This window comes from Lissotriton helveticus, chromosome 10 (assembly GCF_964261635.1).
Source record: "Lissotriton helveticus chromosome 10, aLisHel1.1, whole genome shotgun sequence".
NCBI classification, from domain to species: domain Eukaryota; kingdom Metazoa; phylum Chordata; class Amphibia; order Caudata; family Salamandridae; genus Lissotriton; species Lissotriton helveticus.
Window position 1 is genome coordinate 368,790,767 of NC_136071.1, and position 27,322 is coordinate 368,818,088.

Below are 27,322 nucleotides of genomic sequence, written 5' to 3' on the forward strand. Positions count from 1 at the left end.
CTGCACTCAAAGTGGGATCTCTGCCCTTGTGGTGGGATCTCTGCACTTGTGATGGGATCTCTGCACTCATGATGGGATCTCTGCACTCATGGTGGGATCTGTGTACTCATAGTGGAATCTCTTTACTTGTGATGGGATCTCTGCACTTGTGGTGGGATCTCTGCACTTATGGTGGGTTTTCTGCACTTATTGTGGGATCTCTGCACTTGAGATGGGATCTCTATACTCATGATGGGATCTCTGTACTTTTGATGGGATCTCTGCACTTATGGTGGGATCTCTGCACTTATGATGGGATCTCTTCACTTGTGGTAGGATCTCTGCACTTATGGTGTGATCTCTGCATATGTGGTGGGATCTCTATACTCATGGTGGATCTCTGCACTTGTGATGATGGGATCTCTGCACTTATGGTGGGATCTTTGCACTTTTGGTGGTATCTCTGCACTTACGGTGGGATATTTGCACTTGTGGTGGGATCTCTGCACTTGTGATAGGATCTCTGCATTCATGGTGGGATCTCTGCATGTGTGGTGACATCTCTGCACTTATGGTGGGATCTTTGCACTTATGGTGGGATCCTGCACTTGTGATAGGAACACTGCACTTATGGTGGGATCTCTGCACTTATGATGGGATCTCTTCACTTGTGGTGGGATCTCTGTACATGTGGTGGGATCTCTGCACTTGTGGTGGGATCTCTATACTCATGGTGGGATCTCTGCACTTGTGATGGGATCTCTGCACTCATGGTGGGATCTCTGCACTTATGGTAGGATCTCTGTACTCATAGTGGGATCTCTCTACTTATGGTGGGATCTCTGCACTTGTGATCTCTGCTCTTATGGAGGGATCTCTGTACTTGTGATAGGATCTCTGCACTTGTGGTGGGATCTCCGCACTTGTGGTGGGATTTCTGCACTCATGGTGGGATCTCTGTACTCATGGTGGGATCTCTGAACTCATAGTGGGATCTCTGCACTTGTGATGGGATCTCTGCGCTTTTGATTGGATATCTGCACTCATGGTGGGATCTCTGCACTTGTGGTAGGATCTCTGCACTTTTGGGTGGGATATCTGCATTCATGGTGGGATCTCTGCATGTGCGGTGAGATCTCTGCACTTATGGTGGGATCTTTGCACTTGTGGTGGGATCTCTGCACTTGTGATAGGATCTCTGCATTCATGGTGGGATCTCTGCATGTGTAGTGGGATCTCTGTACTTGTGATGGAATCTCTGCACATGTGGTGGGATCTCTGCACTCATGGTGGGATCTCTGCACTCATGGTAGGATCTCTCTACTTGTGATGTGATCTCTGCACTCATGGTGGGATTTCTGCACTTGTGATGGGATCCCTGCACTCATGGTGGGATCTCTACACTTGTGATGGGATCTCTGTACTTCTGGTGGGATATCTGCACTCATGGTGGGATCTCTACACTTGTGATGGAATCTTGCACTCATGGTGGGATCTCTGCACTTGTGGTGGGATCTCTGCACTTGTGATGGGATCTCTGCACTGGTGTTGGGATCTTTGCATTCATGGTGGGATCTCTGCACTTGTGGTGGGATCTCTACACTTGTGATGGGATCTCTGCACATGTGGTGGGATCTATGCACTCATGGTGGGATCTTTGCACTTGTGGTGGGATCTCTGCACTCATAGTAGGATCTCTTCACTTGTGGTGGGATCTCTGCACTTGTGGTGGGATCTCTGCACATGTGGTGGGATCTCTATACTCATGGTGGGATCTCTGCATTTGTGATGGGATCTCTGCACTCATGGTGGGATCACTGCACTTGTGGTGGGATCTCTGCACTCATAGTGAGATCTCTCTACTTGTGATGGGATCTCTGCACTTGTGGTGGGATCTCTGCACTCATAGTGGGATCTCTGCCCTTGTGGTGGGATCTCTGCACTTGTGATGGGATCTCTGTACTCGTGGTAGGATCTCTATACTCATGGTGGGATTTCTGCACTTGTGATGGGATCTCTGCACTCATGGTGGGATCTCTGCACTTATGGTAGGATCTCTGTACTCATAGTGGGATCTCTGCACTTGTGATGGGATCCCTGCACTTGTGGTGGGATCTCTATACTTGTGATGGGATCTCTGCTTTTGTGATGGGATCTCTGCACTCATGGTGGGATCACTGCACTTGTGGTGGGATCTCTGCACTCATAGTGAGATCTCTCTACTTTTGATGGGATCTCTGCACTCATGGTGGGATCCTTGCACTTGTGATGGGATCTCTGCACTTGTGATAGGATCTCTGCACTTGTGGTGGGATCTCCGCACTTGTGGTGGGATCTCTGCACTCATGGTGGGATTTCTGCACTTGTGATGGGATCCCTGCACTCATGGTGGGATCTCTGCACTTGTGATGGGATCTCTGTACTTCTGGTGGGATCTCTGCACTCATGGTGGGATCTCTACACTTGTGATGGAATCTTGCACTCATGGTGGGATCTCTGCACTTGTGGTGGGATCTCTGCACTCATAGTGGGATCTCTGCCCTTGTGGTGGGATCTCTGCACTTGTGATGGGATCTCTGCACTCGTGATGGGATCTCTGCACTCATGGTGGGATCTGTGTACTCATAGTGGAATCTCTTTACTTGTGATGGGATCTCTGCACTTGTGGTGGGATCTCTGCACTTATGGTGGGTTTTCTGCACTTATTGTGGGATCTCTGCACTTGAGATGGGATCTCTGTACTCATGATGGGATCTCTGTACTTTTGATGGGATCTCTGCACTTATGATGGGATCTCTTCACTTGTGGTGGGATCTCTGCACTTGTGGTGTGATCTCTGCACATGTGGTGGGATCTCTATACTCATGGTGGATCTCTGCACTTGTGATGATGGGATCTCTGCACTTATGGTGGGATCTTTGCACTTTTGGTGGTATCGCTGCACTTACGGTGGGATATTTGCACTTGTGGTGGGATCTCTGCACTTGTGATAGGATCTCTGCATTCATGGTGGGATCTCTGCATGTGTGGTGACATCTCTGCACTTATGGTGGGATCCTGCACTTGTGATAGAAACACTGCACTTATGGTGGGATCTCTGCACTTATGATGGGATCTCTTCACTTGTGGTGGGATCTCTGTACATGTGGTGGGATCTCTGCACTTGTGGTGAGATCTCTATACTCATGGTGGGATCTCTGCACTTGTGATGGGATCTCTGCACTCATGGTGGGATCTCTGCACTTATAGTAGGATCTCTGTACTCATAGTGGGATCTCTCTACTTATGGTGGGATCTCTGCACTTGTGATCTCTGCTCTTATGGAGGGATCTCTGCACTTGTGATAGGATCTCTGCACTTGTGGTGGGATCTCCGCACTTGTGGTGGGATCTCTGCACTCATGGTGGGATCTCTGCACTCGTGATAGGATCTCTGCAATTGTGGTAGGATCTTTGCACTTATGATGGGATCTCTGTACTCATGGTGGGATCTCTGAACACATAGTGGGATCTCTGCACTTGTGATGGGATCTCTGCACTTTTGATTGGGGATCTCTGCACTTGTGGTAGGATCTCTGCCCTTTTGGGTGGGATATCTGCATTCATGGTGGGATCTCTGCACGTGCGGTGAGATCTCTGCACTTATGGTGGGATCTTTGCACTTGTGGTGGGATCTCTGCACTTGTGATAGGATCTCTGCATTCATGGTGGGATCTCTGCATGTGTAGTGGGATCTCTGTACTTGTGATGGGATCTCTGCACATGTGGTGGGATCTCTGCACTCATGGTGGGATCTCTGCACTCATGGTGGGATCTCTCTACTTGTGATGTGATCTCTGCACTCATGGTGGGATTTCTGCACTTGTGATGGGATCCCTGCACTCATGGTGGGATCTCTACACTTGTGATGGGATCTCTGTACTTCTGGTGGGATCTCTGCACTCATGGTGGGATCTCTACACTTGTGATGGAATCTTGCACTCATGGTGGGATCTCTGCACTTGTGGTGGGATCTCTGCACTCATAGTGGGATCTCTGCCCTTGTGGTGGGATATCTGCACTTGTGATGGGATCTCTGCATTCATGGTGGGATCTGTGTACTCATAGTGGATTCTCTTTACTTGTGATGGGATCTCTGCACTTGTGGTGGGATCTCTGCACTTATGGTGGGTTTTCTGCACTTATTGTGGGATCTCTGCACTTGAGATGGGATCTCTATACTCATGGTGGGATCTCTGCGCTTGTGGTGGGATCTCTGCACTCATAGTGGGATCTCTCTACTTTTGATGGGATCTCTGCACTTATGGTGGGATCTCTGCACTTATGATGGGATCTCTTCACTTGTGGTGGGATCTTTGCACTTGTGGTGTGATCTCTGCACATGTGGTAGGATCTCTATACTCATGGTGGGATCTCTGCACTTGTGATGATGGGATCTCTGTACTTATGGTGGGATCTTTGAACTTGTGGTGGGATCTCTGCACTTACGGTGGGATATTTGCACTTGTGGTGGGATCTCTGCACTTGTGATAGGATCTCTGCATTCATGGTGGGATCTCTGCATGTGTGGTGACATCTCTGCACTTATGGTGGGATCTTTGCACTTATGGTGGGATCCTGCACTTGTGATAGGATCACTGCACTTATGGTGGGATCTCTGCACTTATGATGGGATCTCTTCACTTGTGGTGGTGTCTCTGTACTTGTGGTGGGATCTCTGCAATTGTGATGGGATCTCTGCACTCATGGTGGGATCTCTGCACTTATGGTGGGATCTCTGTACTCATAGTGGGATCTCTCTACTTAGGGTGGGATCTCTGCACTTGTGATCTTTGCTCTTATGGAGGGATCTCTGCACTTGTGATGGGATCTCTGAACTTGTGGTGGGATCTCTGCACTTGTGGTGGGATCTCTGCACTCATGGTGGGATCTCTGCACTCGTGATGGGATCTCTGCACTTGTGGTAGGATCTCTGCATGTATGATGGGATCTCTGCACTCATGGTGGGATCTTTGTAGTTAGAGCACTTGTGATGGGATCTCTGCACTCATGGTGGGATCTCTGCACTTGTGATGGGATCTCTGCACTTGTGGTGGGATCTCTATACTTGTGATGGGATCTCTGCTTTTGTGATGGGATCTCTGCACTCACGGTGGGATCACTGCACTTGTGGTGGGATCTGTGTACTCATAGTGGAATCTCTCTACTTGTGATGGGATCTCTGCACTTGTGATGGGATCTCTGCACTTATGGTGGGTTCTCTGCACTTGTGGTGGGATCTCTGTACTCATGGTGGGATCTCTGTACTCATAGTGGGATCTCTGCACTCATGGTGGGATCTCTGCACTTGTGGTGGGATTTCTGCACTCATAGTGGGATCTCTCTACTTATGGTGAGATCTCTGCACTTGTGATGGGATCTCTGCTCCTATGGAGGGATCTCCGCACTTGTGATGGGATCTCTGCACTTGTGGTGGGATCTCTGCACTTGTGGTGGGATCTCTGCCCTCATGGTGGGATATCTGCACTCGTGATGGGATCTCTGCACTTGTTTTTAGGATCTCTGCACTCATGGTGGGATCTTTGTACTTGTGATGGTGTATCTGCACTCATGGTGGGATCTCTGCACTCATAGTGGGATCTCTCTACTTGTGATGGGATATCTGCATATGTAGTGGGATCTCTGCACTTGTGATGGGATCTCTGCACTCATGATAGGATCTCTGCACTTATGATGGGATCTCTGTACTTGTGGTGGGATCTCTGCACTTGTGATGGGATCTCTGCACTGGTGTTGGGATCTTTGCATTCGTGGTGGGATCTCTGCACTTATGGTGGGATCTCTGCACTCATGGTGGGATCTCTGCACTTGTGGTGGGATCTCTGCACTCATAGTGGGATCTCTTCACTTGTGGTGGGATCTCTGCACTTGTGGTGGGATCTCTGCACATGTGGTGGGATCTCTATACTCATGGTGGGATCTCTGCACTTGTGATGGGATCTATGCACTTATGGTGGGATCTTTGCCCTTGTGATGAGATCTCTGCACTTATGGTGGGATCTTTGCACTTGTGATGGGATCTCTGCACTTGTGATAGGATCTCTGTACTCATGATGGGATCTCTGTACTTGTGGTGGGATCTCTGCACTCATAATGGGATCTCTCTACTTGTGATGGGATCTCTGCACTTATGGTGGGATCCTTGCACTTGTGATGGGATCTCTGCACTCATGGTGGGATCTGTGCATTCATGGTGGGATCTCTGCACTTGTGGTGGTATCTCTGCACTCATAGTGGGATCTCTCTACTTGTGATGGGATCTTTGTACTTGTGGTGGGATCCCTGCACTTGTGATGGGATCTCTGCACTTGTGATGGGATCTCTGCATTCATGGTGGGATCTCTGCACTTGTGATGGGATCTCTGCACTCATGGTGGGCTCTTTCTACTTGTGATGGGATCTCTGCACTCATGGTGGGATCTCTGCACTTGTGATGGGATCCCTGCACTCATGGTGGGATCTCTGCACTTGTGATGGGATCTCTGCACTTGTGATGGGATCTCTGCACTCGTGATGGGATCTCTGCACTCATGGTGGGATCTGTGTACTCATAGTTGAATCTCTCTACTTGTGATGGGATCTCTGCACTTGTGGTGGGATTTCTGCACTTATGGTGGGTTCTCTGCACTTATGGTGGGATCTCTATACTCATAGTGGGATCTCTCTACTTGTGATGAGATCTCTACATTTGTGGTGGGATCTCTGCACTTGTGATGGGATATCTGCACTCATGTTGGGATCTGTGTACTCATAGTGGGATCTCTCTACTTATGATGGGATTTCTGTACTTGTGGTGGGATCTCTGTACTCATGGTGGGATCTCTGTACTCATAGTTGGATCTCTGCACTCATGGTGGGATCCCTGCACTTGTGGTGGGATTTCTGCTCTCATAGTGGGATCTCTCTACTTATGGTGGGATCTCTGCACTTGTGGTGGGATCTCTGCACATGTGGTGGGATCTCTATACTCATGGTGGGATCTCTGCACTTGTGATGGGATCTATGCACTTATGGTGGGATCTTTGCCCTTGTGATGAGATCTCTGCACTTATGGTGGGATCTTTGCACTTGTGATGGGATCTCTGCACTTGTGATAGGATCTCTGTACTCATGATGGGATCTCTGTACTTGTGGTGGGATCTCTGCACTCATAATGGGATCTCTCTACTTGTGATGGGATCTCTGCACTTATGGTGGGATCCTTGCACTTGTGATGGGATCTCTGCACTCATGGTGGGATCTGTGCATTCATGGTGGGATCTCTGCACTTGTGGTGGTATCTCTGCACTCATAGTGGGATCTCTCTACTTGTGATGGGATCTTTGTACTTGTGGTGGGATCCCTGCACTTGTGATGGGATCTCTGCACTTGTGATGGGATCTCTGCATTCATGGTGGGATCTCTGCACTTGTGATGGGATCTCTGCACTCATGGTGGGCTCTTTCTACTTGTGATGGGATCTCTGCACTCATGGTGGGATCTCTGCACTTGTGATGGGATCCCTGCACTCATGGTGGGATCTCTGCACTTGTGATGGGATCTCTGCACTTGTGATGGGATCTCTGCACTCGTGATGGGATCTCTGCACTCATGGTGGGATCTGTGTACTCATAGTTGAATCTCTCTACTTGTGATGGGATCTCTGCACTTGTGGTGGGATCTCTGCACTTATGGTGGGTTCTCTGCACTTATGGTGGGATCTCTATACTCATAGTGGGATCTCTCTACTTGTGATGAGATCTCTACATTTGTGGTGGGATCTCTGCACTTGTGATGGGATATCTGCACTCATGTTGGGATCTGTGTACTCATAGTGGGATCTCTCTACTTATGATGGGATTTCTGTACTTGTGGTGGGATCTCTGTACTCATGGTGGGATCTCTGTACTCATAGTTGGATCTCTGCACTCATGGTGGGATCCCTGCACTTGTGATGGAATCTCTGCTCCTATGGAGGGATCTCCGCACTTGTGATAGGATCTCTGCACTTGTGGTGGGATCTCTGCACTTGTGGTGGGATCTCTGCACTCATGGTGGGATATCTGCACTCGTGATGGGATCTCTTCACTTGTGATGGTGTATCTATACTCATGGTGGGATCTCTGCACTCATAGTGGGATCTTACTACTTATGATGGGATATCTGCACTTGTGATGGGATCTCTGCACTTGTGATGGGATCTCTTCACTCATGGTAGGATCTTTGCACTTGTGATGGGATCTCTGTACTTGTGGTGGGATCTCTGCACTTGTGATGGGATCTCTGCACTGGTGTTGGGATCTTTGCATTCATGGTGGGATCTCTGCACTTGTGGTGGGATCTCTGCACTTGTGATGGGATCTCTGCACATGTGGTGGGATCTATACACTCATGATGGGATCTCTGCACTTGTGGTGGGATCTCTGCACTCATAGTGGGATCTCTTCACTTGTGGTGGGATCTCTGCACTTGTGTTGGGATCTCTGCACATGTGGTGGTATCTCTGCACTCACAGTGGGATCTCTCTTCTTGTGATGGGATCTCTGCACTCATGGTGGGATCACTGCTCTTGTGGTGGGATCTCTGCACATGTGGTGGGATCTCTATACTCATGGTGGGATCTCTGCACTTGTGATGGGATCTATGCACTTATGGTGGGATCTCTGCACTTGTGATGGGATCCCTGCACTCATGGTGGGATCTCTGCACTTGTGATGGGATCTCTGCACTTGTGATGGGATCTCTGCACTCGTGATGGGATCTCTGCACTCATGGTGGGATCTGTGTACTCATAGTTGAATCTCTCTACTTGTGATGGGATCTCTGCACTTGTGGTGGGATCTCTGCACTTATGGTGGGTTCTCTGCACTTATGGTGGGATCTCTATACTCATAGTGGGATCTCTCTACTTGTGATGAGATCTCTACATTTGTGGTGGGATCTCTGCACTTATGATGGGATATCTGCACTCATATTGGGATCTGTGTACTCATAGTGGGATCTCTCTACTTATGATGGAATCTCTGTACTTGTGGTGGGATCTCTGTACTCATGGTGGGATCTCTGTACTCATAGTTGGATCTCTGCACTCATGGTGGGATCTCTGCACTTGTGGTGGGATTTCTGCTCTCATAGTGGGATCTCTCTACTTATGGTGGGATCTCTGCACTTGTGATGGAATCTCTGCTCCTATGGAGGGATCTCCGCACTTGTGATGGGATCTCTGCACTTGTGGTGGGATCTCTGCACTTGTGGTGGGATCTCTGCACTCATGATGGGATATCTGCACTCGTGATGGGATCTCTTCACTTGTGATGATGTATCTGTACTCATGGTGGGATCTCTGTACTCATAGTGGGATCTCACTACTTATGATGGGATATCTGCACTTGTGATGGGATCTCTGCACTTGTGATGGGATCTCTTCACTCATGGTAGGATCTCTGCACTTGTGATGGGATCTCTGTACTTGTGGTGGGATCTCTGCACTTGTGATGGGATCTCTGCACTGGTGTTGGGATCTTTGCATTCATGGTGGGATCTCTGCACTTGTGGTGGGATCTCTGCACTTGTGATGGGATCTCTGCACATGTGGTGGGATCTATACACTCATGGTGGGATCTCTGCACTTGTGGTGGGATCTCTGAACTCATAGTGGGATCTCTTCACTTGTGGTGGGATCTCTGCACTTGTGTTGGGATCTCTGCACATGTGGTGGTATCTCTGCACTCACAGTGGGATCTCTCTTCTTGTGATGGGATCTCTGCACTCATGGTGGGATCACTGCTCTTGTGGTGGGATCTCTGCACATGTGGTGGGATCTCTATACTCATGGTGGGATCTCTGCACTTGTGATGGGATCTATGCACTTATGGTGGGATCTTTGCACTTGTGATGGGATCTCTGCACTTATGGTGGGATCTTTGCACTTGTGATGGGATCTCTGCACTTGTGATAAGATCTCTGCATTCATGGTGGGATCTCTGCATGTGTGGTGAGATCTCTGCACTGATGCTGTGATCTTTGCACTTGTGGTGGGATCTCTTCACTTGTGATAGGATCTCTGCATTGATGGTGGGATCTCTGCATGTGTGGTGGGATCTCTGCACTTATGATGGGATCTCTGCATATGTGATGGGATCTCTGCATTAATGGTGGGATCTCTGCTCTTGAGATAGGATCTCTGTACTCATGATGGGATCTCTGCACTTGTGGTGGGATCTCTGCACTCATAGTGGGATCTCTCTACTTGTGATGGGATCTCTGCACTTATGGTGGGATCTGTGTACTCATAGTGGAATCTCTCTACTTGTGATGGGATCTCTGCACTTGTGATGGGATCTCTGCACTTATGGTGGGTTCTCTGTACTTGTGGTGGGATCTCTGTACTCATGGTGGGATCTCTGTACTCATAGTGGGATCTCTGCACTCATGGTGGGATCTCTGCACTTGTGGTGGGATTTCTGCACTCATAGTGGGATCTCTCTACTTATGGTGAGATCTCTGCACTTGTGATGGGATCTCTGCTCCTATGGAGGGATCTCCGCACTTGTGATGGGATCTTTGCACTTGTGGTGGGATCTCTGCACTTGTGGTGGGATCTCTGCACTCATGGTGGGATATCTGCACTCGTGATGGGATCTCTGCACTTGTTTTTAGGATCTCTGCACTCATGGTGGGATCTTTGTACTTGTGATGGTGTATCTGCACTCATGGTGGGATCTCTGCACTCATAGTGGGATCTCTCTACTTGTGATGGGATATCTGCACATGTGGTGGGATCTCTGCACTTGTGATGGGATCTCTGCACTCATGGTAGGATCTCTGCACTTATGATGGGATCTCTGTACTTGTGGTGGGATCTCTGCACTTGTGATGGGATCTCTGCACTGGTGTTGGGATCTTTGCATTCGTGGTGGGATCTCTGCACTTGTGGTGGGATCTCTGCACTCATGGTGGGATCTCTGCACTTGTGGTGGGATCTCTGCACTCATAGTGGGATCTCTTCACTTGTGGTGGGATCTCTGCACTTGTGGTGGGATCTCTGCACATGTGGTGGGATCTCTATACTCATGGTGGGATCTCTGCACTTGTGATGGGATCTATGCACTTATGGTGGGATCTTTGCCCTTGTGATGAGATCTCTGCACTTATGGTGGGATCTTTGCACTTTTGATGGGATCTCTGCACTTGTGATAGGATCTCTGTACTCATGAAGGGATCTCTGTACTTGTGGTGGGATCTCTGCACTCATAGTGGGATCTCTCTACTTGTGATGGGATCTCTGCACTTATGGTGGGATCCTTGCACTTGTGATGGGATCTCTGCACTCATGGTGGGATCAGTGCATTCATGGTGGGATCTCTGCACTTGTGGTGGTATCTCTGCACTCATAGTGGGATCTCTCTACTTGTGATGGGATCTTTGTACTTGTGGTGGGATCCCTGCACTTGTGATGGGATCTCTGCACTTGTGATGGGATCTCTGCATTCATGGTGGGATCTCTGTACTTGTGATGGGATCTCTGCACTCATGGTGGGCTCTTTCTACTTGTGATGGGATCTCTGCACTCATGGTGGGATCTCTGCACTTGTGATGGGATCCCTGCACTCATGGTGGGATCTCTGCACTTGTGATGGGATCTCTGCACTTGTGATGGGATCTCTGCACTCATGATGGGATCTCTGCACTCATGGTGGGATCTGTGTACTCATAGTTGAATCTCTCTACTTGTGATGGGATCTCTGCACTTGTGGTGGGATCTCTGCACTTATGGTGGGTTCTCTGCACTTATGGTGGGATCTCTATACTCATAGTGGGATCTCTCTACTTGTGATGAGATCTCTACATTTGTGGTGGGATCTCTGCACTTGTGATGGGATGTCTGCACTCATGTTGGGATCTGTGTACTCATAGTGGGATCTCTCTACTTATGATGGGATCTCTGTACTTGTGGTGGGATCTCTGTACTCATGGTGGGATCTCTGTACTCATAGTTGGATCTCTGCACTCATGGTGGGATCTCTGCACTTGTGGTGGGATTTCTGCTCTCATAGTGGGATCTCTCTACTTATGATGGGATCTCTGCACTTGTGATGGAATCTCTGCTCCTATGGAGGGATCTCCGCACTTGTGATGGGATCTCTGCACTTGTGGTGGGATCTCTGCACTTGTGGTGGGATCTCTGCACTCATGGTGGGATATCTGCACTCGTGATGGGATCTCTTCACTTATGATGGTGTATCTGTACTCATGGTGGGATCTCTGCACTCATAGTGGGATCTCACTACTTATGATGGGATATCTGCACTTGTGATGGGATCTCTGCACTTGTGATGGGATCTCTTCACTCATGGTAGGATCTCTGCACTTGTGATGGGATCTCTGTACTTGTGGTGGGATCTCTGCACTTGTGATGGGATCTCTGCACTTGTGATGGGATCTCTGCACTGGTGTTGGGATATTTGCATTCATGGTGGGATCTCTGCACTTGTGGTGGGATCTCTGCACTTGTGATGGGATCTCTGCACATGTGGTGGGATCTATACACTCATGGTGGGATCTCTGCACTTGTGGTGGGATCTCTGCACTCATAGTGGGATCTCTTCACTTGTGGTGGGATCTCTGCACTTGTGTTGGGATCTCTGCACATGTGGTGGTATCTCTGCACTCACAGTGGGATCTCTCTTCTTGTGATGGGATTTCTGCACTCATGGTGGGATCACTGCTCTTGTGGTGGGATCTCTGCACATGTGGTGGGATCTCTATACTCATGGTGGGATCTCTGCACTTGTGATGGGATCTATGCATTATGGTGGGATCTTTGCACTTGTGATGAAATCTCTGCACTTATGGTGGGATCTTTGCACTTGTGATGGGATCTCTGCACTTGTGATAAGATCTCTGCTTTCATGGTGGGATCTCTGCATGTGTGGTGAGATCTCTGCACTGATGCTGTGATCTTTGCACTTGTGGTGGGATCTCTTCACTTGTGATAGGATCTCTGCATATGTGATGGGATCTCTGCATTAATGGTGGGATCTCTGCTCTTGAGATAGGATCTCTGTACTCATGATGGGATCTCTGCACTTGTGGTGGGATCTCTGCACTCATAGTGGGATCTCTCTACTTGTGATGGGATCTCTGCACTTATGGTGGGATCCGTGCACTTGTGATGGGATCTCTGCACTCATGGTGGGATCTGTGCATTCATGGTGGGATCTCTGCACTTGTGGTGGTATCTCTGCACTCACAGTGGGATCTCTCTTCCTGTGATGGGATCTTTGTACTTGTGGTGGGATCTCTGCACTTGTGATGGGATCTCTGCACTTGTGATAGGATCTCTGCATTCATGGTGGGATCTCTGCATTTGTGATGGGATCTCTGCACTCATGGTGGGATCACTGCACTTGTGGTGGGATCTCTGCACTCATAGTGAGATCTCTCTACTTTTGATGGGATCTCTGCACTCATGGTGGGATCCCTGTACTTGTGATAGGATCTCCATACTCATGGTGGGATCTCTGCACTTGTGATGGGATCTCTGCACTCATGGTGGGATCTCTGCACTTGTGATGGGATCTCTGCACTTGTGGTGGGATCTCTATACTTGTGATGGGATCTCTGCTTTTGTGATGGGATCTCTGCACTCATGGTGGGATCACTGCTCTTGTGGTGGGATCTCTGCACTCATAGTGAGATCTCCCTACTTTTGATGGGATCTCTACACTCATGGTGGGATCCCTGCACTTGTGATGCGATCCCTGCACTCATGGTGGGATCTGTGCATTCATGGTGGGATCTCTGCACTTGTGGTGGTATCTCTGCACTCATAGTGGGAACTCTCTACTTGTGATGCTATCTTTGTACTTGTGGTGGGATCTCTGCACTTGTGATGGGATCTCTGCACTTGTGATGGGATCTCTGCATTCATGGTGGGATCTCTGCACTTGTGATGGGATCTCTACACTCATGGTGGGCTCTTTCTACTTGTGATGGGATCTCTGCACTCATGGTGGGATCTCTGCACTTGTGGTGGGATCTCTGCACTTGTGATGGGATCTCTGCACATGTGGTGGGATCTATACACTCATGGTGGGATCTCTGCACTTGTGGTGGGATCTCTGAACTCATAGTGGGATCTCTTCACTTGTGGTGGGATCTCTGCACTTGTGTTGGGATCTCTGCACATGTGGTGGTATCTCTGCACTCACAGTGGGATCTCTCTTCTTGTGATGGGATCTCTGCACTCATGGTGGGATCACTGCTCTTGTGGTGGGATCTCTGCACATGTGGTGGGATCTCTATACTCATGGTGGGATCTCTGCACTTGTGATGGGATCTATGCACTTATGGTGGGATCTTTGCACTTGTGATGGGATCTCTGCACTTATGGTGGGATCTTTGCACTTGTGATGGGATCTCTGCACTTGTGATAAGATCTCTGCATTCATGGTGGGATCTCTGCATGTGTGGTGAGATCTCTGCACTGATGCTGTGATCTTTGCACTTGTGGTGGGATCTCTTCACTTGTGATAGGATCTCTGCATTGATGGTGGGATCTCTGCATGTGTGGTGGGATCTCTGCACTTATGATGGGATCTCTGCATATGTGATGGGATCTCTGCATTAATGGTGGGATCTCTGCTCTTGAGATAGGATCTCTGTACTCATGATGGGATCTCTGCACTTGTGGTGGGATCTCTGCACTCATAGTGGGATCTCTCTACTTGTGATGGGATCTCTGCACTTATGGTGGGATCTGTGTACTCATAGTGGAATCTCTCTACTTGTGATGGGATCTCTGCACTTGTGATGGGATCTCTGCACTTATGGTGGGTTCTCTGTACTTGTGGTGGGATCTCTGTACTCATGGTGGGATCTCTGTACTCATAGTGGGATCTCTGCACTCATGGTGGGATCTCTGCACTTGTGGTGGGATTTCTGCACTCATAGTGGGATCTCTCTACTTATGGTGAGATCTCTGCACTTGTGATGGGATCTCTGCTCCTATGGAGGGATCTCCGCACTTGTGATGGGATCTTTGCACTTGTGGTGGGATCTCTGCACTTGTGGTGGGATCTCTGCACTCATGGTGGGATATCTGCACTCGTGATGGGATCTCTGCACTTGTTTTTAGGATCTCTGCACTCATGGTGGGATCTTTGTACTTGTGATGGTGTATCTGCACTCATGGTGGGATCTCTGCACTCATAGTGGGATCTCTCTACTTGTGATGGGATATCTGCACATGTGGTGGGATCTCTGCACTTGTGATGGGATCTCTGCACTCATGGTAGGATCTCTGCACTTATGATGGGATCTCTGTACTTGTGGTGGGATCTCTGCACTTGTGATGGGATCTCTGCACTGGTGTTGGGATCTTTGCATTCGTGGTGGGATCTCTGCACTTGTGGTGGGATCTCTGCACTCATGGTGGGATCTCTGCACTTGTGGTGGGATCTCTGCACTCATAGTGGGATCTCTTCACTTGTGGTGGGATCTCTGCACTTGTGGTGGGATCTCTGCACATGTGGTGGGATCTCTATACTCATGGTGGGATCTCTGCACTTGTGATGGGATCTATGCACTTATGGTGGGATCTTTGCCCTTGTGATGAGATCTCTGCACTTATGGTGGGATCTTTGCACTTTTGATGGGATCTCTGCACTTGTGATAGGATCTCTGTACTCATGAAGGGATCTCTGTACTTGTGGTGGGATCTCTGCACTCATAGTGGGATCTCTCTACTTGTGATGGGATCTCTGCACTTATGGTGGGATCCTTGCACTTGTGATGGGATCTCTGCACTCATGGTGGGATCAGTGCATTCATGGTGGGATCTCTGCACTTGTGGTGGTATCTCTGCACTCATAGTGGGATCTCTCTACTTGTGATGGGATCTTTGTACTTGTGGTGGGATCCCTGCACTTGTGATGGGATCTCTGCACTTGTGATGGGATCTCTGCATTCATGGTGGGATCTCTGTACTTGTGATGGGATCTCTGCACTCATGGTGGGCTCTTTCTACTTGTGATGGGATCTCTGCACTCATGGTGGGATCTCTGCACTTGTGATGGGATCCCTGCACTCATGGTGGGATCTCTGCACTTGTGATGGGATCTCTGCACTTGTGATGGGATCTCTGCACTCATGATGGGATCTCTGCACTCATGGTGGGATCTGTGTACTCATAGTTGAATCTCTCTACTTGTGATGGGATCTCTGCACTTGTGGTGGGATCTCTGCACTTATGGTGGGTTCTCTGCACTTATGGTGGGATCTCTATACTCATAGTGGGATCTCTCTACTTGTGATGAGATCTCTACATTTGTGGTGGGATCTCTGCACTTGTGATGGGATGTCTGCACTCATGTTGGGATCTGTGTACTCATAGTGGGATCTCTCTACTTATGATGGGATCTCTGTACTTGTGGTGGGATCTCTGTACTCATGGTGGGATCTCTGTACTCATAGTTGGATCTCTGCACTCATGGTGGGATCTCTGCACTTGTGGTGGGATTTCTGCTCTCATAGTGGGATCTCTCTACTTATGATGGGATCTCTGCACTTGTGATGGAATCTCTGCTCCTATGGAGGGATCTCCGCACTTGTGATGGGATCTCTGCACTTGTGGTGGGATCTCTGCACTTGTGGTGGGATCTCTGCACTCATGGTGGGATATCTGCACTCGTGATGGGATCTCTTCACTTATGATGGTGTATCTGTACTCATGGTGGGATCTCTGCACTCATAGTGGGATCTCACTACTTATGATGGGATATCTGCACTTGTGATGGGATCTCTGCACTTGTGATGGGATCTCTTCACTCATGGTAGGATCTCTGCACTTGTGATGGGATCTCTGTACTTGTGGTGGGATCTCTGCACTTGTGATGGGATCTCTGCACTTGTGATGGGATCTCTGCACTGGTGTTGGGATATTTGCATTCATGGTGGGATCTCTGCACTTGTGGTGGGATCTCTGCACTTGTGATGGGATCTCTGCACATGTGGTGGGATCTATACACTCATGGTGGGATCTCTGCACTTGTGGTGGGATCTCTGCACTCATAGTGGGATCTCTTCACTTGTGGTGGGATCTCTGCACTTGTGTTGGGATCTCTGCACATGTGGTGGTATCTCTGCACTCACAGTGGGATCTCTCTTCTTGTGATGGGATTTCTGCACTCATGGTGGGATCACTGCTCTTGTGGTGGGATCTCTGCACATGTGGTGGGATCTCTATACTCATGGTGGGATCTCTGCACTTGTGATGGGATCTATGCACTTATGGTGGGATCTTTGCACTTGTGATGGAATCTCTGCACTTATGGTGGGATCTTTGCACTTGTGATGGGATCTCTGCACTTGTGATAAGATCTCTGCTTTCATGGTGGGATCTCTGCATGTGTGGTGAGATCTCTGCACTGATGCTGTGATCTTTGCACTTGTGGTGGGATCTCTTCACTTGTGATAGGATCTCTGCATATGTGATGGGATCTCTGCATTAATGGTGGGATCTCTGCTCTTGAGATAGGATCTCTGTACTCATGATGGGATCTCTGCACTTGTGGTGGGATCTCTGCACTCATAGTGGGATCTCTCTACTTGTGATGGGATCTCTGCACTTATGGTGGGATCCGTGCACTTGTGATGGGATCTCTGCACTCATGGTGGGATCTGTGCATTCATGGTGGGATCTCTGCACTTGTGGTGGTATCTCTGCACTCACAGTGGGATCTCTCTTCCTGTGATGGGATCTTTGTACTTGTGGTGGGATCTCTGCACTTGTGATGGGATCTCTGCACTTGTGATAGGATCTCTGCATTCATGGTGGGATCTCTGCATTTGTGATGGGATCTCTGCACTCATGGTGGGATCACTGCACTTGTGGTGGGATCTCTGCACTCATAGTGAGATCTCTCTACTTTTGATGGGATCTCTGCACTCATGGTGGGATCCCTGTACTTGTGATAGGATCTCCATACTCATGGTGGGATCTCTGCACTTGTGATGGGATCTCTGCACTCATGGTGGGATCTCTGCACTTGTGATGGGATCTCTGCACTTGTGGTGGGATCTCTATACTTGTGATGGGATCTCTGCTTTTGTGATGGGATCTCTGCACTCATGGTGGGATCACTGCTCTTGTGGTGGGATCTCTGCACTCATAGTGAGATCTCCCTACTTTTGATGGGATCTCTACACTCATGGTGGGATCCCTGCACTTGTGATGCGATCCCTGCACTCATGGTGGGATCTGTGCATTCATGGTGGGATCTCTGCACTTGTGGTGGTATCTCTGCACTCATAGTGGGAACTCTCTACTTGTGATGCTATCTTTGTACTTGTGGTGGGATCTCTGCACTTGTGATGGGATCTCTGCACTTGTGATGGGATCTCTGCATTCATGGTGGGATCTCTGCACTTGTGATGGGATCTCTACACTCATGGTGGGCTCTTTCTACTTGTGATGGGATCTCTGCACTCATGGTGGGATCTCTGCACTTGTGATGGGATCCCTGCACTCATGGTGGGATCTCTGCACTTGTGGTGGGATCTCTGCACTTGTGATGGGATCTCTGCACTCGTGATGGGATCTCTGCACTCATGGTGGGATCTTTGTACTCATAGTGGAATCTCTCTACTTATGATGGGATATCTACACTTGTGGTGGGATCTCTGCACTTATGGTGGGTTCTCTGCACTTATGGTGGGATCTCTATACTCATAGTGGGATCTCTCTACTTGTGATGAGATCTCTACATTTGTGGTGGGATCTCTGCACTTGTGATGGGATATCTGCACTCATGTTGGGATCTGTGTATTCATAGTGGGATCTCTCTACTTATGATGGGATCTATGTACTTGTGGTGGGATCTCTGTACTCATGGTGGGATCTCTCTACTTGTGATGAGATCTCTACATTTGTGGTGGGATCTCTGCACTTGTGATGGGATATCTGCACTCATGTTGGGATCTGTGTATTCATAGTGGGATCTCTCTACTTATGATGGGATCTATGTACTTGTGGTGGGATCTCTGTACTCATGGTGGGATCTCTGTACTCATAGTGGGATCTCTGCACTCATGGTAGGATCTCTGCACTTGTGGTGGGATTTCTGCTCTCATAGTGGGATCTCTCTACTTATGGTGGGATCTCTGCACTTGTGATGGGATCTCTGCTCCTATGGAGGGATCTCTGCACTTGTGATGGGATCTCTGCACTTGTGGTGGGATCTCTGTACTCATAGTGGGATCTCACTACTTGTGATGGGATATCTGCACTTGTGGTGGGATCTCTGCACTTGTGATGGGATCTCTGCACTCTTGGTAGGATCTCTGTACTTGTGATGGGATCTCTTTACTTGTGGTGGGATCTCTGCACTTGTGATGGGATCTCTGCACTGGTGTTGGGATCTTTGCATTTGTGGTGGGATCTCTGCACTTGTGGTGGGATCTCTACACTTGTGATGGGATCTCTGCACATGTGGTGGGATCTATGCACTCATGGTGGGATCTCTGCACTTGTGGTGGGATCTCTGCACTCATAGTAGGATCTCTTCACTTGTGGTGGGATCTCTGCACTTGTGGTGGGATCTCTGCACATGTGGTGGGATCTCTATACTCATGGTGGGATCTCTGCACTTGTGATGGGATCTATGCACTTATGGTGGGATCTTTGCCCTTGTGATGAGATCTCTGCACTTATGGTGGGATCTTTGCACTTGTGATGGGATCTCTGCACTTGTGATATGATCTCTGCATTCATGGTGGGATCTCTGCATGTGTGGTGAGATCTCTGCACTGATGATGGGACATTTGCTCTCATGGTGGGATCTCTGCACTTGCGATGGGATCTCTGTACTCATGGTGGGATCTCTGCATTTGTGATGGGATCTCTGCACTCATGGTGGGATCACTGCACTTGTGGTGGGATCTCTGCACTCATAGTGAGATCTCTCTACTTGTGATGGGATCTTTGCACTTGTGGTGGGATCTCTGCACTCATAGTGGGATCTCTGCCCTTGTGGTGGGATCTCTGCACTTGTGATGGGATCTTTGCACTCGTGGTAGGATCTCTATACTTGTGATGGGATCTCTGCACTTGTGGTGGGATCTCTGCACTCATAGTGGGATCTCTGCCCTTGTGGTGGGATTTCTGCACTTGTGATGGGATCTCTGCACTCATGGTGGGATCTCTGCACTTATGGTAGGATCTCTGTACTCATAGTGGGATCTCTCTACTTATGGTGGGATCTCTGCACTTGTGATCTCTGCTCTTATGGAGGGATCTCTGCACTTGTGATAGGATCTCTGCACTTGTGGTGGGATCTCTGCACTCATGGTGGGATTTCTGCACTTGTGATGGGATCCCTGCACTCATGGTGGGATCTCTGCACTTGTGATGGGATCTCTGTACTTCTGGTGGGATCTCTGCACTCATGGTAGGATCTCTACACTTGTGATGGAATCTTGCACTCATGGTGGGATCTCTGCACTTGTGGTGGGATCTCTGCACTCAAAGTGGGATCTCTGCCCTTGTGGTGGGATCTCTGCACTTGTGATGGGATCTCTGCACTCATGATGGGATCTCTGCACTCATGGTGGGATCTGTGTACTCATAGTGGAATCTCTTTACTTGTGATGGGATCTCTGCACTTGTGGTGGGATCTCTGCACTTATGGTGGGTTTTCTGCACTTATTGTGGGATCTCTGCACTTGAGATGGGATCTCTTCACTTGTGGTGGGATCTCTGCACTTGTGGTGTGATCTCTGCACATGTGGTGGGATCTCTATACTCATGGTGGATCTCTGCACTTGTGATGATGGGATCTCTGCACTTATGGTGGGATCTTTGCACTTTTGGTGGTATCTCTGCACTTACGGTGGGATATTTGCACTTGTGGTGGGATCTCTGCACTTGTGATAGGATCTCTGCATTCATGGTGGGATCTCTGCATGTGTGGTGACATCTCTGCACTTATGGTGGGATCTTTGCACTTATGGTGGGATCCTGCACTTGTGATAGGAACACTGCACTTATGGTGGGATCTCTGCACTTATGATGGGATCTCTTCACTTGTGGTGGGATCTCTGTACATGTGGTGGGATCTCTGCACTTGTGGTGGGATCTCTATACTCATGGTGGGATCTCTGCACTTGTGATGGGATCTCTGCACTCATGGTGGGATCTCTGCACTTATGGTAGGATCTCTGTACTCATAGTGGGATCTCTCTACTTATGGTGGGATCTCTGCACTTGTGATCTCTGCTCTTATGGAGGGATCTCTGTACTTGTGATAGGATCTCTGCACTTGTGGTGGGATCTCTGCACTTGTGGTGGGATTTCTGCACTCATGGTGGGATCTCTGCACTCGTGATGGGATCTCTGCAATTGTGGTAGGATCTTTGCACTTATGGTGGGATCTCTGTACTCATGGTGGGATCTCTGAACTCATAGTGGGATCTCTGCACTTGTGATGGGATCTCTGCACTTTTGATTGGATATCTGCACTCATGGTGGGATCTCTGCACTTGTGGTAGGATCTCTGCACTTTTGGGTGGGATATCTGCATTCATGGTGGGATCTCTGCACGTGCGGTGAGATCTCTGCACTTATGGTGGGATCTTTGCACTTGTGGTGGGATCTCTGCACTTGTGATAGGATCTCTGCATTCATGGTGGGATCTCTGCATGTGTAGTGGGATCTCTGTACTTGTGATGGGATCTCTGCACATGTGGTGGGATCTCTGCACTCATGGTGGGATCTCTGCACTCATGGTAGGATCTCTCTACTTGTGATGTGATCTCTGCACTCATGGTGGGATTTCTGCACTTGTGATGGGATCCCTGCACTCATGGTGGGATCTCTACACTTGTGATGGGATCTCTGTACTTCTGGTGGGATCTCTGCACTCATGGTGGGATCTCTACACTTGTGATGGAATCTTGCACTCATGGTGGGATCTCTGCACTTGTGGTGGGATCTCTGCACTCATAGTGGGATCTCTGCCCTTGTGGTGGGATATCTGCACTTGTGATGGGATCTCTGCATTCATGGTGGGATCTGTGTACTCATAGTGGATTCTCTTTACTTGTGATGGGATCTCTGCACTTGTGGTGGGATCTCTGCACTTATGGTGGGTTTTCTGCACTTATTGTGGGATCTCTGCACTTGAGATGGGATCTCTATACTCATGGTGGGATCTCTGCACTTGTGGTGGGATCTCTGCACTCATAGTGGGATCTCTCTACTTTTGATGTGATCTCTGCACTTATGGTGGGATCTCTGCACTTATGATGGGATCTCTTCACTTGTGGTGGGATCTCTGCACTTGTGGTGCGATCTCTGCACATGTGGTGGGATCTCTATACTCATGGTGGGATCTCTGCACTTGTGATGATGGGATCTCTGTACTTATGGTGGGATCTTTGAACTTGTGGTGGGATCTCTGCACTTACGGTGGGATATTTGCACTTGTGGTGGGATCTCTGCACTTGTGATAGGATCTCTGCATTCATGGTGGGATCTCTGCATGTGTGGTGACATCTCTGCACTTATGGTGGGATCTTTGCACTTATGGTGGGATCCTGCACTTGTGATAGGATCACTGCACTTATGGTGGGATCTCTGCACTTATGATGGGATCTCTTCACTTGTGGTGGGATCTCGGTACTTGTGGTGGGATCTCTGCAATTGTGATGGGATCTCTGCACTCATGGTGGGATCTCTGCACTTATGGTAGGATCTCTGTACTCATAGTGGGATCTCTCTACTTATGGTGGGATCTCTGCACTTGTGATCTTTGCTCTTATGGAGGGATCTCTGCACTTGTGATGGGATCTCTGAACTTGTGGTGGGATCTCTGCACTTGCGGTGGGATCTCTGCACTCATGGTGGGATCTCTGCACTCGTGATGGGATCTCTGCACTTGTGGTAGGATCTCTGCATGTATGATGGGATCTCTGCACTCATGGTGGGATCTTTGTAGTTAGAGCACTTGTGATGGGATCTCTGCACTCATGGTGGGATCTCTGCACTTGTGATGGGATCTCTGCACTTGTGGTGGGATCTCTATACTTGTGATGGGATCTCTGCTTTTGTGATGGGATCTCTGCACTCATGGTGGGATCACTGCACTTGTGGTGGGATCTCTGCACTCATAGTGAGATCTCTTTACTTTTGATGGGATATCTGCACTCATGGTGGGATCCCTGCACTTGTGATGGGATCTCTGCACTCATGGTGGGATTTGTGCATTCATGGTGGGATTTTTGCACTTGTGGTGGTATCTCTGAACTCATAGTGGGATCTCTCTACTTGTGATGGGATCTTTGTACTTGTGGCGGGATCTCTGCACTTGTGATGGGATCTCTGCACTTGTGATGGGATCTCTGCATTCATGGTGGGATCTCTGCACTTGTGATGGGATCTCTGCACTCATGGTGGGCTCTTTCTACTTGTGATGGGATCTCTGCACTCATGGTGGGATCTCTGCACTTGTGATGGGATCCCTGCACTCATGGTGGGATCTCTGCACTTGTGGTGGGATCTCTGCACTTGTGATGGGATCTCTGCACTCATGATGGGATCTCTAGACTCATGGTGGGATCTCTGCACTCATGGTGGGATCTCTGCACTCATGATGGGATCTCTGCACTTGTGGTAGGATCTCTGCACTTATGGTGGGATCTCTGCACTCATGGTGGGATCTTTGTATTTGTGATGATGTATCTGCACTCATGGTGGGATCTCTGTACTTGTGGTGGGATCTCTGTACTCATGGTGGGATCTCTGTACTCATAGTTGGATCTCTGCACTCATGGTGGGATCCCTGCACTTGTGGTGGGATTTCTGCTCTCATAGTGGGATCTCTCTACTTATGGTGGGATCTCTGCACTTGTGATGGAATCTCTGCTCCTATGGAGGGATCTCCGCACTTGTGATAGGATCTCTGCACTTGTGGTGGGATCTCTGCACTTGTGGTGGGATCTCTGCACTCATGGTGGGATATCTGCACTCGTGATGGGATCTCTTCACTTGTGATGGTGTATCTGTACTCATGGTGGGATCTCTGCACTCATAGTGGGATCTTACTACTTATGATGGGATATCTGCACTTGTGATGGGATCTCTGCACTTGTGATGGGATCTCTTCACTCATGGTAGGATCTTTGCACTTGTGATGGGATCTCTGTACTTGTGGTGGGATCTCTGCACTTGTGATGGGATCTCTGCACTGGTGTTGGGATCTTTGCATTCATGGTGGGATCTCTGCACTTGTGGTGGGATCTCTGCACTTGTGATGGGATCTCTGCACATGTGGTGGGATCTATACACTCATGATGGGATCTCTGCACTTGTGGTGGGATCTCTGCACTCATAGTGGGATCTCTTCACTTGTGGTGGGATCTCTGCACTTGTGTTGGGATCTCTGCACATGTGGTGGTATCTCTGCACTCACAGTGGGATCTCTCTTCTTGTGATGGGATCTCTGCACTCATGGTGGGATCACTGCTCTTGTGGTGGGATCTCTGCACATGTGGTGGGATCTCTATACTCATGGTGGGATCTCTGCACTTGTGATGGGATCTATGCACTTATGGTGGGATCTCTGCACTTGTGATGGGATCCCTGCACTCATGGTGGGATCTCTGCACTTGTGATGGGATCTCTGCACTTGTGATGGGATCTCTGCACTCGTGATGGGATCTCTGCACTCATGGTCGGATCTGTGTACTCATAGTTGAATCTCTCTACTTGTGATGGGATCTCTGCACTTGTGGTGGGATCTCTGCACTTATGGTGGGTTCTCTGCACTTATGGTGGGATCTCTATACTCATAGTGGGATCTCTCTACTTGTGATGAGATCTCTACATTTGTGGTGGGATCTCTGCACTTATGATGGGATATCTGCACTCATGTTGGGATCTGTGTACTCATAGTGGGATCTCTCTACTTATGATGGAATCTCTGTACTTGTGGTGGGATCTCTGTACTCATGGTGGGATCTCTGTACTCATAGTTGGATCTCTGCACTCATGGTGGGATCTCTGCACTTGTGGTGGGATTTCTGCTCTCATAGTGGGATCTCTCTACTTATGGTGGGATCTCTGCACTTGTGATGGAATCTCTGCTCCTATGGAGGGATCTCCGCACTTGTGATGGGATCTCTGCACTTGTGGTGGGATCTCTGCACTTGTGGTGGGATCTCTGCACTCATGATGGGATATCTGCACTCGTGATGGGATCTCTTCACTTGTGATGATGTATCTGTACTCATGGTGGGATCTCTGCACTCATAGTGGGATCTCACTACTTATGATGGGATATCTGCACTTGTGATGGGATCTCTGCACTTGTGATGGGATCTCTTCACTCATGGTAGGATCTCTGCACTTGTGATGGGATCTCTGTACTTGTGGTGGGATCTCTGCACTTGTGATGGGATCTCTGCACTGGTGTTGGGATCTTTGCATTCATGGTGGGATCTCTGCACTTGTGGTGGGATCTCTGCACTTGTGATGGGATCTCTGCACATGTGGTGGGATCTATACACTCATGGTGGGATCTCTGCACTTGTGGTGGGATCTCTGAACTCATAGTGGGATCTCTTCACTTGTGGTGGGATCTCTGCACTTGTGTTGGGATCTCTGCACATGTGGTGGTATCTCTGCACTCACAGTGGGATCTCTCTTCTTGTGATGGGATCTCTGCACTCATGGTGGGATCACTGCTCTTGTGGTGGGATCTCTGCACATGTGGTGGGATCTCTATACTCATGGTGGGATCTCTGCACTTGTGATGGGATCTATGCACTTATGGTAGGATCTTTGCACTTGTGATGGGATCTCTGCACTTATGGTGGGATCTTTGCACTTGTGATGGGATCTCTGCACTTGTGATAAGATCTCTGCATTCATGGTGGGATCTCTGCATGTGTGGTGAGATCTCTGCACTGATGCTGTGATCTTTGCACTTGTGGTGGGATCTCTTCACTTGTGATAGGATCTCTGCATTGATGGTGGGATCTCTGCATGTGTGGTGGGATCTCTGCACTTATGATGGGATCTCTGCATATGTGATGGGATCTCTGCATTAATGGTGGGATCTCTGCTCTTGAGATAGGATCTCTGTACTCATGATGGGATCTCTGCACTTGTGGTGGGATCTCTGCACTCATAGTGGGATCTCTCTACTTGTGATGGGATCTCTGCACTTATGGTGGGATCTGTGTACTCATAGTGGAATCTCTCTACTTGTGATGGGATCTCTGCACTTGTGATGGGATCTCTGCACTTATGGTGGGTTCTCTGTACTTGTGGTGGGATCTCTGTACTCATGGTGGGATCTCTGTACTCATAGTGGGATCTCTGCACTCATGGTGGGATCTCTGCACTTGTGGTGGGATTTCTGCACTCATAGTGGGATCTCTCTACTTATGGTGAGATCTCTGCACTTGTGATGGGATCTCTGCTCCTATGGAGGGATCTCCGCACTTGTGATGGGATCTTTGCACTTGTGGTGGGATCTCTGCACTTGTGGTGGGATCTCTGCACTCATGGTGGGATATCTGCACTCGTGATGGGATCTCTGCACTTGTTTTTAGGATCTCTGCACTCATGGTGGGATCTTTGTACTTGTGATGGTGTATCTGCACTCATGGTGGGATCTCTGCACTCATAGTGGGATCTCTCTACTTGTGATGGGATATCTGCACATGTGGTGGGATCTCTGCACTTGTGATGGGATCTCTGCACTCATGGTAGGATCTCTGCACTTATGATGGGATCTCTGTACTTGTGGTGGGATCTCTGCACTTGTGATGGGATCTCTGCACTGGTGTTGGGATCTTTGCATTCGTGGTGGGATCTCTGCACTTGTGGTGGGATCTCTGCACTCATGGTGGGATCTCTGCACTTGTGGTGGGATCTCTGCACTCATAGTGGGATCTCTTCACTTGTGGTGGGATCTCTGCACTTGTGGTGGGATCTCTGCACATGTGGTGGGATCTCTATACTCATGGTGGGATCTCTGCACTTGTGATGGGATCTATGCACTTATGGTGGGATATTTGCCCTTGTGATGAGATCTCTGCACTTATGGTGGGATCTTTGCACTTGTGATGGGATCTCTGCACTTGTGATATGATCTCTGTACTCATGATGGGATCTCTGTACTTGTGGTGGGATCTCTGCACTCATAGTGGGATCTCTCTACTTGTGATGGGATCTCTGCACTTATGGTGGGATCCTTGCACTTGTGATGGGATCTCTGCACTCATGGTGGGATCAGTGC